This window comes from Pristiophorus japonicus, chromosome 9, assembly GCF_044704955.1.
Source record: "Pristiophorus japonicus isolate sPriJap1 chromosome 9, sPriJap1.hap1, whole genome shotgun sequence".
NCBI classification, from domain to species: Eukaryota; Metazoa; Chordata; class Chondrichthyes; family Pristiophoridae; genus Pristiophorus; species Pristiophorus japonicus.
In genome coordinates, this window is record NC_091985.1 from 59888285 (window position 1) to 59903028 (window position 14744).

General features: G+C 42.5%; 1 protein-coding gene across 1 annotated transcript in view; it reads right to left on the minus strand.

The window, feature by feature from the left end:
* Positions 1 to 14744, minus strand: part of LOC139273064 (metastasis-associated protein MTA3-like) — a 355482-nt gene that overhangs the window by 196523 nt on the left and 144215 nt on the right. The window lies entirely within an intron of this gene.

Below are 14744 nucleotides of genomic sequence, written 5' to 3' on the forward strand. Positions count from 1 at the left end.
CCGAAACTTGGGCCCAATGAGAGGTGTTCTCATTGAAACATACAAGATTCTGAAAGGGTAGATGCTGGCTGGAGTGTCTAGAACTAGGGAGCACAGTCTCAGGATAAGGGGTTAGCCATTTAAGACAGAGATGAGGAGGAATTTCTTCACTCAAGAGGGTTGTGAATCTTTGGCATTCACTGCCCCAGAGGGCTCTGGATGCTGAGTCTCTGAATTTATTCCAAGTTGGGATAGATAGATTTTTGGAGTTTAGGGGAATCAAGGGATATGAAGATCGGGCAGGAAAGTGGAGTTGAGTTCGATGATCAGCTATGATCTTATTGAATGGCGGAGCAGGCTGGAAAGGCCGCAGGACCTACTCCTGCTCCTATTTCTTATATTCTTACGTTCTTGTATTAGACATCGCGACTGCAGAAAGCCTAGTAGAGTACAGAAAGTGTAGGGGCAAAATTAAAAAAGGCAATTAGGAAGGCAAAGAGAGGGCATGAAAAAATACTGGCAAGTAGAATCAAAGAAAACTCAAAGATGTTTTATAATTACGTAAAGAGCAAGAGGATAACTAAGGAAAGAGTAGGACCCATTAGGGACCTAAATGGTAACCGATGTGTGGAAACAGAGAATGTGGGTAAGGTACTTAATGAATACTTTGCAGCTGTCTTCACAAAAGAGAGGGCCAATGGCTGATCATGCAACTTCAGTATCCCACTCCTGCCTTCTCTCCATACCACCTGATCCCTTTAACCATAAGGGCCACATCTAACTCCCTTAAAGAAATTCAAATCAAAGTGAAAGCCAATGAGAAACAAAGTTGATTTTCTAAGTGAAAGCTGCAATGTTCCAGTGATAGCGCAACTTCACATATCAACTGCCTCTTCCCTTCCTTCCTCTAGCCCACCGGGCCAAACTTCCTCCAAGGTTACCCCTGTCCTAGCCCTGAACTCGCATCTTTCTCCCGTTTCCCTCCTCATCCTGTCCATGAGACACTCTTCCTGCTCCCTCGGCTCTATTCCCACCAAACTGCTGCCCACCCAACTTCCTTTTCTGGCTCCCATGTTATCTCACTTTGCTAATGGTTCGCTCTCCTCAGGTACTGTACCCCTCTACTTCAAATCTGCCGTAATCACCCCTCTGCTCAAACAAACAACCCCTGACCCCCTCCATCCTTGCTAACTACTGCCCCATCTCAAATCTCCCTTTCCTCACCAAAGTCCTTGAATGTGTTGTTACCTCTCGACTCAGTGCCCATCTTTCCCAGAACTCCATGTTTGAATCCCTCCAATCAGGTTTCCGTGCCTGCCACAGTACTGAAACGTCTCTCATCAAAGTCACAAATGACATCTTTTGACTCTGTGACAAAGGTAAACTATCCCTCCTTGTCCTTCTAGACTTGTCTGCAGCCTTTGACAATGTTGACCATTCAAACTTTCTCCACACCTCCCCACCATCGTCCAACTGGGCAGGACTGCATTCGCCTGTGTTATGTATTTAACCCCTTGCAACCTGTATTATACTACCACCAGAGTCCCAAGGGATCTCAGCATCCCTTGAGAGCACGGTATACAAGCAGGCCACCCACGAGGTACCTGCACTCTGGAGTCTTATTAAAGGAGCTAAGGTCACACTTACTCATTGTACACAGTACTCAGTTTTATCCTTTTATTGTGAGTGTACCAATTGGCGATGAGGTAACAAACAACCGCGCGAAAATGCAAAGAACAGTTGGTATCCTGGAGAAGTTCTCAGAAGGGGACGATTGGGACGCCTTCGTGGAGAGACTCGGCCAATACTTTGTGGCCAACGAGCTGGAAGGGGACGAGAACTCTACCAAACGAAGGGCGATCCTCCTAACTGTCTGTGGGGCAACAACCGATGGCCTCATGAAGAACCTCCTAGCTCCGGCAAAACCAACAGAGAAATCCTATGAAAAATTGTGTACGCTGGTCCGGGAGCACCTAAATCCAAAAGGAAAGCGTTTTGATGGCGAGATATCGTTCTACATGTGTCAACGATCGGAGGGCCAGAAAGTGGCGAGCTATGTCGCCGAACTAAGGCGCCTCGCAGGACATTGTGAATTTGAGGGATTCCTTCGCAGAGGGGTCAATAACCAGGAGGCATCGATTTAAAGTAGTTAGCAGAAGGATTAGAGACGAGATGAGGAAAGAAAATTTCACCCAGAGAGTGGCGTGGGAGTCTGGAACTCACTGCCTGAAAGGGTGGTAGAAGTGGAAATCCACATCACATATAAAAAGTACTTCGGTGTGCACTTAAAGAGCCGTGACCTACAGGACTACGGACCAAGAGCTGGAAAGTGGGATTAGGCTGGGTAACTCTTTTTCGGCCGGCTCGGACACAATGGGCCGAAATGGCCTCCTTCCGTGCTGTAAATTTCTATGACTCTAAAATCCTAGAGCTACCTCCCTAACAGCACTGTCGGAGTACTTTCACCACACGGACGACAACAGTTCAAGAAGGATCTCACCTCCGCCTTCTCAAGGGCAATTAGGGATGGGTAATAAATGCTAGCCTTGCCAGTGACGTCCACAACCCAGAAACGAATTTTTAAAAATTGACACTCCACAAATATAAAAATTAGTTTTTCAGGGCCAGAACATTTGCTAAGCAGTCAATACACTTTAAACCCAGTTTCATCTATTCCAACAAGGTCTAACAGTCAATGGGGTATTTAACACTGCTTGCAGGGTATTGGTGTGGGATTGGGGGGACAGCCTGTGTCAGAGCTCTGAATGACTGCCCGCAACTTCAGGATTTTCGTGTTTAGGTGCGCATGCGCTAAATCCTGAAGTTGTGGTCCGTTTCAGAGGGGTAATGACAGAAAACGCTGACAGTCACAGTCATTACCCACTGTAAATTCTGGGCCAATATACTTTTGTTAGCTAAGGATATCAAGGGATAAAGATCAAAGTCAGCTAAATGGAGTTGAGCTATAGATTAGCTGTGATCTAATAGAATGGGGATACAGGCTCGAGGGGCTGAAAGGCATTATGTAAATGCAAGATGTTGGTTGAAAGAGAAATGTTGCCTTCACTCAGAGAATTCCCTACTCTTCATTGAGCAATGATATGGAATCATTTACATCCACCCTCGGTTTCATGTCCTGACAATGCAGCATTCATTTAATATTTCACTGGTAAATCCTCAGCCCTGTAATGGGGCTTGAACCCACAACCCTGTGACTCAAGTGAGAATACTACCAACTGAACCAAGCGAACACCATCAGAACTCAGTATCGGTATTTGCCTTCAGCATCAATATTTCTCTAAAATAATTCTCAGTACAAGTCCGTAAGTGAGAAATGACACTTTATTAGAGTTTGGCTCCTTGGAATCCAATAAAATATTCACAAGTTTTTACTTATATATTTAAGGTACTGACAAATAAGGAAAGCAGATACTTTTCTTTTGTGCAAGCTCGTATGGTACCTGAAGTATTATATTATTCTGCTAAAACACATAGTCCAGCCAAAGATATTTGCATAGAAACATAGAAATATAGAAAATAGGTGCAGGAGTAGGCCATTCGGCTTTTTGAGCCTGCACCACCATTCAATAAGATCATGGCTGATCATTCATCTCAGTACGCCTTTCCTGCTTTCTCTCCATACCCCTTGATCCCTTTAGCCATAAGGGCCATATCCAACTCCCTCTTGAATATATCTAACGAACTAGCATCAACAACTATCTGCGTAAGAGAATTCCACAGGTTAACAACTCTCTGAGTGAAGAAGTTTCTCCTCATCTCAGTCCTAAATGGCTTACCCCTTATCCTTAAGACTATGTCCCCTGATTCTGGACTCCCCCAACATCGGGAACATTCTTCCTGCATCTAACCTGTCCAATCCCGGCAGAATTTTATATGTTTCTATGAGAATCCCTCTCATTCTTCTAAACTCCAGTGAATATAGGCCCAGTCTATCCAGTCTCTCCTCATATGTCAGTCCTGTCATCCCAGGAATCAGTCTGGTGAACCCTCGCTGCACTCAAGGTGTGGCATCACCAAGGCACTGTACAACTGCAGTAAGACCTCCCTGCTCCTATACTCAAATCCTCTCGCTATGAAGGCCAACATGCCATTTGCCTTCTTCACCACCTGCTGTACCTACATACCAACTTTCAATGACTGATGTACCATGACACCCAGGTCGCGTTGCACCTCCCATTTTCCTAATCTGCCGCCATTCAGATAATATTCTGCCTTCACGTTTTTGCCACCAAAGTGGATAACCTCACATTTATCTACATTATACTGCATCTGCCATGCATTTTCCCACTCACCTAACCTGTCCAAGTCACCCTGCAGCCTCTTAGCGTCCTTCTCACAGCTCACACCGTCACCCAGCTTAGTGTCATCTGCAAACTTGGAGATATTACTCTCAATTCCTTCATCTAAATCACTGATGTATATTATAAATCGCTGTGGTCCCAGCACTGAGCCCTGCGGCACTCCACTAGTCACTGCCTGCCATTCTGAAAAGGACCCATTTATCCCGATTCTCTGCTTCCTGTCTGCAAACCAGTTCTCTATCCACATCAATACATTACCCCTAATACCATGTGCTTTAATTTTGCACACCAATCTCTTGTGTGGGACCTTGTCAAAAGCCTTTTGAAAGTCCAAATACACCACATCCACCAGTTCTCCTTTGTCCACTCTACTAGTTACATCCTCAAAAAATTCGAGAAGATTTGTCAAGCAGGATTTCCCTTTCATAAATCCATGCTGACTTGGACCGATCCTGTCACTGCTTTCCAAATGCGCTGCTATTTCATCTTTAATAATTGATTCCAACATTTTCCCCACTACTGATATCAGGCTAACCGGTCTATAATTTCCCGTTTTCTCTCTCCTTTTTTTAAAAAAGTGGTGTTGCATTAGCTACCCTCCCGTCCATAGGAACTGATCCAGAGTCGATAGACTGTTGGAAAATGATCACCAATGCATTCACTATTTCTAGGGCCACTTCCTTAAGTACTCTGGGATGTAGACTATCAGGCCCTGGGGATTTATCGGCCTTCAATCCCATCAATTCCCCAACACAATTTCCTGGCTAAAAAGGATTTCCTTCAGTTCCTCCATCTCGCTAGATCCTCATTCCCCTAGTATTTCCGGAACATTATTTGTGTCTTCCTTAGTGAAGACAGAACCAAAGTATTTGTTCAATTGGTCTGCCATTTCTTTGTTCCCCATTATAAGTTCACCTGATTCTGACTGCAAGGGACCTACGTTTGTCTTCACTAATCTTTTCCTCTTCACATATTTATAGAAGCTTTTGCAGTCAGTTTTTATGTTCACAGCAAGCTTCCTCTCATACTCTATTTTCCCCCTCCTAATTAAACCCTTTGTCCTCCTCTGCTGGATTCTAAATTTCTCCCAGTCCTCAGGTTTGCTGCATTTTCTGGCCAATTTATATGCTTCTTCCTTGAATTTAACACTATCCCTAATTTCCCTTGTTAGTCACGGTTGAGCCACCTTCCCCGTTTTATTTTTACTCCAGACAGGGATGTACAATTGTTGAAGTTCATCCATGTGATCTTTAAATGTTTGCCATTGCCTATCCACCATCACCCCTTTAAGTATCTTTCGCCAGTCTATTCTAACCAATTCACGTCTCATACCATCGAAGTTACCTTTCTTTAAGTTCAGGATCCTAGTCTCTGAATTAGCTGTGTCACTCTCCATCTTAATAAAGAATTCTACCATATTATCGTCACTCTTCCCCAAGGGGCCTCACACAACAAGATTGCTAATTAGTCCTTTCTCATTACACATCACCCAGTCTAGGATGGCCAGCCCTCTAGTTGGTTCCTCGACATATTGGTCTAGAAAACCATCCCTAATACACTCCAGGAAATCCTCCCCCACCGCATTGCTACCAGTTTGGTTAGCCCAATCTATATGTAGATTAAAGTCACCCATGATAACTGCTGTACCTTTATTGCACACATCCCTAATTTCTTGTTTGATGCTGTCCCCAACCTCACTACTACTGTTTGGTCTCAGCTAAATCATAAATTAACATATGGGCCATGGCAACTACTAATTCATGTTGTGTGTTTGAATGAGCAGAGAAGACAGTAAACATCCTTAAATCCACACTGTGCAAGTCTTCTTGAAGAGTAAACAGCACTGGTGAATTTTTCACTTGTCAAAGTCATCAATACCAATTTGATATTCATGAGGTATATATTGGGTTCTTTCAAAAATCAGTAAACTACGGCAAATACCAGATGCTTTCTGCTGTAATCAATGTAAAGAACTTTAAAAGATCGATTCCAGTAATCATGAAATAATCAAACTGGTTCCCAGATTTTTGAAGTATTTTAGCTCTCTGGCACACAATTCACTTATTAATTAACATATTATTACAACACTGCATTGAACTTTCTGCTGAGAATAAAGCACATCATTCTAAAGCTGGTCACTCTCACCATTTTTGTGACTGTCTCTGTATCAGTATTAAGGCTACAATGCAACAATGGAGCAAACTGGAAACAGTGGCAAACAGTTAAACATGGAAATTAAATAATAGGATATTTATTCCAAGAATTGGCATGGTAAGTGAAGAGTGATCATTATAATGCAGTTGGAGAAATAGCTACCGGAGATGATAAAACTATTAAAATGGGAGTAAATTGACTTGCACATTAAACAAAAGGGAGAAATTCGGGATGTTTCCATTTGGAGGCCCTAACAGGGTGCAAATGACTTTTCACCTGGGCACGGCGCCACTAACGACTCCTGCGAAATTCCACAGAAGTTTAGCGGTGGCAGTAACCAATAACGCTCCACTCCGCCAGTATTGACGTCATCACCATGAGCAGCGATCCGTTTTCATCCCGGAGTGAAAATTCGGTAGCATCCCCTGAAGCTGCGCCAGGCACTGCCAGCTGTCGGCTGCTCACGGGACAAAATTCAACAGGGAGGTGGTGTCTTGTAACAAAATTAAATCGCATAGCGCTGTGCCCCTCTCTGAGTCTTTCCGCCCCGCTCGCACCCCACAAAGCAAATGGAGCCCATTATTTTGCACTCCACTTGCTGTCGGGGGCGGTAATCCGAATTTAATCACCACAACATAACAATGGCTCAATTCATCATGAAAACATCAGTATTGAATGGGATTGTTGGGCCCAATGTCCTTTTCCTGTAGCCACGTTTTCTTAATGTTCTAGTAATAGCAGCAAATGGTTTATACTTCTTGTTTCCTTTAAAATTAATTATTTTTTTATAATCATTTTTTAAAGCATATTATTACAAGATAATGAAAGGGTAATAGCAATCCCACTCAACAGTAGTTGCATAATTCTCTAAAGCAACATGGGTTTAGATGACAAGCAGAAATTGTGAATGCTCCAATTTTATAATAATGGCATTTTTAAAGATGTTTTTGTTTATTATCGATGTTCTAAATTATGTGTGTTTTTATAGGACACGAGACCAAGACCACCCTGTTTTGATGATTGGGCTCCCTTTGATAAACAAGGTATTAAACAGCTCAAGCTAATACCTTTTTTGAGCGAGAAACAGCATAACATTTTCTTGCAGCTGCACTTTGTTCAAGCAACTTTATTAATATTTTTATAGAAAAATAAAAAAATTTAATTCATTTTGCAACGCAAGCTGGGACTTTAAAAAAAAATTACTACTTCAGGTAAAAATGTTCAACACAAAATTAAGTCCAGAACCTATCTGATCAAGTAACATTACATTTTAGTGCTTTTAGAATCATAGAAATTTACAGCACAGAGGTAGGCCATTCAGCCCATCGTGCCTGTGCCAGAATTACGCTGTTAGTTCCATAAATCATTGATTTTGTAAAGGATGCTCGACTGTACATGGGGCAATTATAACAACATACTGAACCATTTATGATTGAGTGACAAAGTAGAGCTTGCATTAATTTCATAATGCATGGTATGACAAAATTATAAGCCAAAATTAGACAAATTTATTCATGACTTAAGTTGATTACCACGGAACCAATCTGGAATTGAGCAGCTCCAGTCGGTTTTTCTTTCAGTAAACATGTTGTTTCCATCAGCAGAGAGGCAGCTTTGGGTTTGGAGATATGGAAAGTGTTATCTAAGATTTCATCCACTACTTCATTACTTGATTAAAAATACAATCTTCAAACATTCTGCAAAGATGTACAAAACATTTTGATGTCAAAAACAACCATTTTTCAGTATCTTTCTAAATTACTCACATTTCTTTGCCACTTTTTCTTAACTGGTTCTGTATACAATTAACTTGTACTGATCAAGCAGTATAAAACAAACAGAAATGGCTTGCTGAGCAACCATTAACCAGAGACAACAGCCCTAATGTCAGCACCTACATATCGATCGGTCAAATCAAATCGCACGGGGTAGCCTGGAGAAGGAATTCATAGAATGCATACGGGATTGTTTCTTAGAACAGTATGTTACAGAACCTACAAGGGAGCAAGCTATCTTAGATCTGGTCCTGTGTAATGAAACAGGAATAATAAACGATCTTCTAGTAAAAGATCCTCTCGGAATGAGTGATCACAGTATGGTTGAATTTGTAATACAGATTGAGGGTGAGGAAGTAGTGTCTCAAACGAGCGTACTATGCTTAAACAAAAGGGCTACAGGGGGATGAGGGCAGAGTTGGCTAAAGTAGACTGGGAACACAGACTAAACGGTGGCACAATTGAGGAACAGTGGAGGACTTTTAAGGAGCTCTTTCATAGTGCTCAACAAAAATATATTCCAGTGAAAAAGGGCGGTAAGAGAAGGGATAACCAGCCGTGGATAACCAAGGAAATAAAGGAGAGTATCAAATTAAAAACCAATGCGTATAAGGTGGCCAAGGTTAGTGGGAAACTAGAAGATTGGGAAAATTTTAAACGACAGCATAGAATGGCTTAGAAAGCAATAAAGAAAGGAAAGATAGATTACGAAAGTAACCTTGCGCAAAACATAAAAACAGATAGTAAAAGCTTTTATCGATATATAAAACGGAAAAGAGTGACTAAAGTAAATGTTGGTCCCTTAGAAGATGAGAAGGGGGATTTAATAATGGGAAATGTGGAAATCTGAGACCTTAAACAATTATTTTGCTTCGGTCTTCACAGTGGAAGACACAAAAACCATGCCAAAAATTGCTGGTCATGGGAATATGGGAAGGGAGGACCTTGAGATAATCACCATCACTAGGGGGGTAGTGCTGGACAGGCTAATGGGACTCAAGGTAGACAAGTCCCCTGGTCCTGATGAAATGCATCCCAGGGTATTAAAAGAGATGGCGGAAGTTATAGCAGATGCATTCGTTATAATCTACCAAAATTCTCTGGACTCTGGGGAGGTACCAGCGGATTGGAAAGCAGCTAATGTAACGCCTCTGTTTAAAAAAGGGGGCAGACAAAAGGCAGGTAACTATAGGCAGGGTAGTTTAACATCTGTAGTGGGGAAAATGCTTGAAGCTATCATTAAGGAAGAAATAGCGGGACATCTAGATAGGAATAGTGCAATCAAGCAGACGCAACATGGATTCATGAAGGGGAAATCATGTTTCACTAATTTACTGGAATTCTTTGAGGATATAACGAGCATGGTGGATAGAGGTGTACCGATGGATGTGGTGTATTTAGATTTCCAAAAGGCATTCGATAAGGTGCCACACAAAAGGTTACTGCAGAAGATAAAGGTACGCGGAGTCAGAGGAAATGTATTAGCATGGATCGAGAATTGGCGGCTAACAGAAAGCAGAGAGTCGGGATAAATGGGTCCTTTTCGGGTTGGAAATTGGTGGTTAGTGGTGTGCCACAGGGATCGGTGCTGGGACCACAACTGTTTACAATATACATAGATGACCTGGAAGAGGGCACAGAGTGTGGTGTAACAAAATTTGCAGATGACACAAAGATTAGTGGGAAAGCGGGTTGTGTAGAGGACACAGAGAGGCTGCAAAGAGATTTATATAGGTTAAGCGAATGGGCTAAGGTTTGGCAGATGGAATACAATGTCGGAAAATGTGAGGTCATCCACCTTGGGGGGGAAAAAGAAACAGTAAAAGGGAATATTATTTGAATGGGGAGAAATTACAACATGCTGCGGTGCAGAGGGACCTGGGGGTCATGGTGCATGAATCCCAAAAAGTTAGTTTGCAGGTGCAGCAGGTAATCAGGAAGGCAAATGGAATGTTGGCCTTCATTGCGAGAGGGATGGAGTACAAAAGCAGGGAGGTCCTGCTGCAACTGTACAGGGTATTGGTGAGGCCGCACCTGAGTACTGCGTGCAGTTTTGGTCACCTTACTTAAGGCAGGGTATACTAGCCTTGGAGGGGGTACAGAGATGATTCACTAGGCCGATTCCGGAGATGAGGGGGTTACCTTATGATGATCTGAGTAGACTGGGTCTTTACTCGTTGGAGTTCAGAAGGATGAGGGGTGATCTTATAGAAACATTTAAAATAATGAAAGGGATAGACAAGATAGAGGCAGAGAGATTGTTTCCACTGGTCGGGGAGACTAGAACTAGGGGGCACAGCCTCAAAATACGGGGGAGCCAATTTAAAACCGAGTTGAGAAGGAATTTCTTCTCCCAGAGGGTTGTGAATCTGTGGAATTCTCTGCCCAAGGAAGCAGCTGAGGCTAGCTCATTGAATGTATTCAAATCACAGATAGATAGATTTTTAACCAATAAGGGAATTAAGGGTTACGGGGAATGGGCGGGTAAGTGGAGCTGAGTCCACGGCCAGATCAGCCATGATCTTGTTGAATGGCGGAGCAGGCTCAAGGGGCTAGATGGCCTACTCCTGTTCCTAATTCTTATGTTCTTATGTTCTTATGAGATTATTTCAAAGGACTTCCATTCACTAGACATGCAGTATTAGCCAGTGGTAAAATAAAAATGTTTGCAGCATCAGTAGCACATGACAAACATAGTATTAAACTTGCCAAGTAATTGGACATGCTAATTCCCATAGCTAAACTTTATTTTTACCTAAAGCCTCTATGAGGCACTTTAGGATGTTTATCAACATTAAAGGTAATATATAATGCAATTGTTTTTGTTGGAATTTCATGTAACTGTCAAGACATTGTACCTTACATGTTTTATTGATAAAGCATCTTTAAAGAAAGAAACATTCCAAGGCATTTCACAGAGGGCTGACCCAGCTGTCAGCCTCATGTACAAAAGCAGTAAACTCACTTGTAGGAACATGGTTATTTTTCTTTACAATAGAATCAAAACCAAGCTTATCCATTAGTGCCAGATACATTTTACTCCTAAACTTCTACAGCTTATACTGATTTCATTAGGAACCAACTTGTAAAGATTGAGAATTTTTACGTGTACATTTCATTTTCTTATAATATTCAACTGCTTTTGCTCAGTAAATGTCAAAAAAACACAGAACTAATGCCTTTTTTGCACCAATTCTTACACGATGAAGGTTTTGGAGAGGATACAGAAGAGATTTACTAGAATGGTCCCAGGGATGAGGGATTGCAGTTATGAGGTTGTTCTTCTCAGTGCAGAGAAGGCTAAGAGGAGATTTGATCGAGGTGTTTAAAATCATGAAGGGTTCAGATAGAGTAAATAAAGAGAAATTGTTTCCAATGGCTGAAGGGTCGATAATCAGAGGGCACAGATTTAAGTTGATTGGCAAATGAACCAGAGGCGACATGAGGAAAAACTTTTTTACACGAGTGGTTAGGATCTGGAATACACTGCCCAATAGGGTGGTGGATGCAGATTCAGTAGTAGCCTTCAAAAGAGAATTGAATACTTGAAGCACAAAAAATTGCAGGGATATATGGGGAAAGGGAGTGGGACTAAATGGATTGCTCTTCGAAAGAGCCGGCTTGATGGGCAGAATGGTCTCCTCTGTGCTGTACTACTCTACAATTGCTGTCATAGATCTCTCCATTTCCCACTATCAGAATTTTTAAGAATGTTCTTCAAAAGCATCAAGCTCACAACATTTTCCAATTCTCTCTGGCTATAAGTGTGGTGCCAGAGGACTGGAGGACTGCTAATATTGTACCTTTGTTTAAAAAGGGAGAAAGGGATAGACCGAGTCATTGCAGGCCAGTCAGCCTAACCTCAGTGGTGGGAAAATTATTGGAAAAAATCCTGAGGGACAGGATAAATCTTCATTTGGTAAGTCATAGATTAATCAAGGATAGTCAGCATGGATTTGTTAAGGGAATGTCATGTCTGACTAACTTGATTGAACTTTTCGAGAAGGTAACCAGGAGGGTCGATGAGTGTAATGCGTTTGATGTAGTGTATATGGATTTTAACAAAGCTTTTGGTAACTTCCCACATGGCAGATTGGTCACGAAAGTAAAAGCCCATGGGATCCAGGGCAAGTTGGATGCAAAATTGGCTCAGAGGCAGGAAGCAAAGGATAATGGTGGATGGGTGTTTTTGAGACTTGAAAGCTGTATCCAGTGGGGTTCCGCAGGGCTCAGTGTTGGATCTCTTGCTTTTTGTGGTATATATCAATGACTTGGACTTGAATGTTGGGGGTATGATTAAGAAGTTTGCAGATGACACTAAAATAGGCTGTGTGGTTGATAATGGAGAAGAAAGCTGCAGATTGCTGGAAGATATCAATGAACTGGTCAGGTGGGCAGAACAGTGGCAAATGGAATTCAATCCGAATAAGTTTAAGGTAATGCATTTGGGGTCATCCAACAAGCCAAGGGAATACACATTAAATGGTATGACACTGAAAAGTGTAGAGAAACAAAGGGACCTTGGAGTGCAGGTCCACAGATCCCTGAAGGTAGCAGGCCAGGTAGATAAGGTGGCTAAGAAGGCATAAGGAATACTTGCCTTTATTAGTCGAGGCATGGAATACAAGAGCAAGGACGTTATGCTTGAACTGTATAAAACACTGGTTAGGCTGCAGCTGGAGCACTGTGTACAGTTCTGGTCACAACATTAGAAAAAAGATGTGATTGCACTGGAAAGGGTGCAGAGGAGATTTACAAGAATGTTGCCTGGACTGATAACTTTGGCTATGAGGAAAGATTGGAGATAGAAACATTGAAATTTACAGCGCAGGAGGCGGCCACGCCAGCCAACAAAGACCCACACAGCCCTCGGTCAGCAGCCCTGAAGGTTACATATAAATCTATGAACAATGAACAATGGCGGACAGGTAAAGAGCATCTGGCCCAACCAGTCCACCCCACACAACTGCGATACCTCATGTATCGCAACATTTTAACTCCATCCCAACCCGAGCCATGCGATCTCCTGGGAGAGGCAAAAAAAAGATAAAAACCCAGGCCAATTGGGGAAAAGAAATCCGGGAAAATTCCTCTCTGACCCATTCAGGCGATCAAAACTAGTCTGGGAGACCACTCTGACTGTATTAGATTCCCTGAAGTACTTACCATCGTATCTGTGACAGCTAACAAGAGGTTATCCTCTTCAGGATCCAATCAGGATCTACTTGAATCCTTCAGGATTTTTTTCCAATAATTTTTCCACCACTGAGGTTAGGCTGACAGACCTGTAATTACTCAGCCTATCCCTTTCTCCCTTCTTAAACAAGGATACCACTTTAGCAATCCTCCAGTCCTCCGGCATCATGCCTGAATCCAAAGAGGATTGACTGGAAAATGATGGTCAAGGTCTCTGCTATTTCCTCTTTTGCTTCGCTCAACAGACTGGGATGCATTTCATCCAGGCCTGGGGACTTATCAACTTTCAAAGCCTGTGGACCTTTGATACCTCCTCTCTCACTATGTTTATTTCATCCAGAATTTCACACCCTCAATAGGAGTATCTGCATTGCCCCTTTCCATTTGTGAAAACAGGCGCAAAGTATTCATTAAGAACCATACCCACATCCACCTCCATACACAGCACACACAGATTACCCTCATGGTCTCTAATAGGCTCTAACCTTTCTTTAGTTATCTTCTTGCTCTTAATATATTTGTAGAAAATCTTTGGGTTTTCCTTGATTTTACTGGCCAAGAATTTTTCATGCTCTCTCTTTGCTTTCCCAATATCCTTTTTAATTTCACCTCTGAACTTTCTATATTCCTCCGGAGATGCTACAGTATTCAGCTGTCGGTATATGACATAAGCTTCCCTTTTTTTTCTTTATTCTCCCCTGCAAGTCCCTAGACATCCAGGGGGCTCTAGAATTGTTATTCCCACTCTTTTTCTTTTCCGGCACATGTTTGGCTTGAGCCCTCCGGATCTCCTCCTTGAATGCCTCCCACTGTTTTGACACTGATTTACCTACAAGTAGCTGTTTCCAGTCCACTGAGACCAAATCACTTCTCAACTTAGCAAAGTTAGCTTTTCCCCAATTTGGGAAGCTGAGTCTGTTTTCTTTGGAACAGAGGAGGCTGAGGGGAGACCTGATTGAGGTGTATAAAATTATGAGGAGTCTGCATAGAGTGGCTATGAAGGACCTGTTTCCCTTGGCAGAGGGGTCAACAACCAGAGGGCATAGATTTAAAGTAACTGGGGGGAGGTAGAGAGGAGATATGAAGGGAACTTTCTTTACCCAGGGGGTGGTAGGGGTCTGGAACTCACTGCCTGAAAGGGTGGTAGAGACAGAAACCCTCACCACATTTAAAAAATACTTGGATGTGCACTTAAAGTGCCGTAACCTACAGGGCTACGGACCAAGAGCTGGAAAATGAGATTAGGGTGGACAGCTCATGGCCGGCCGGCGCGGACACGATGGGCCAAAATGGCCTCCTTCCATGCTGTAAATTTCTA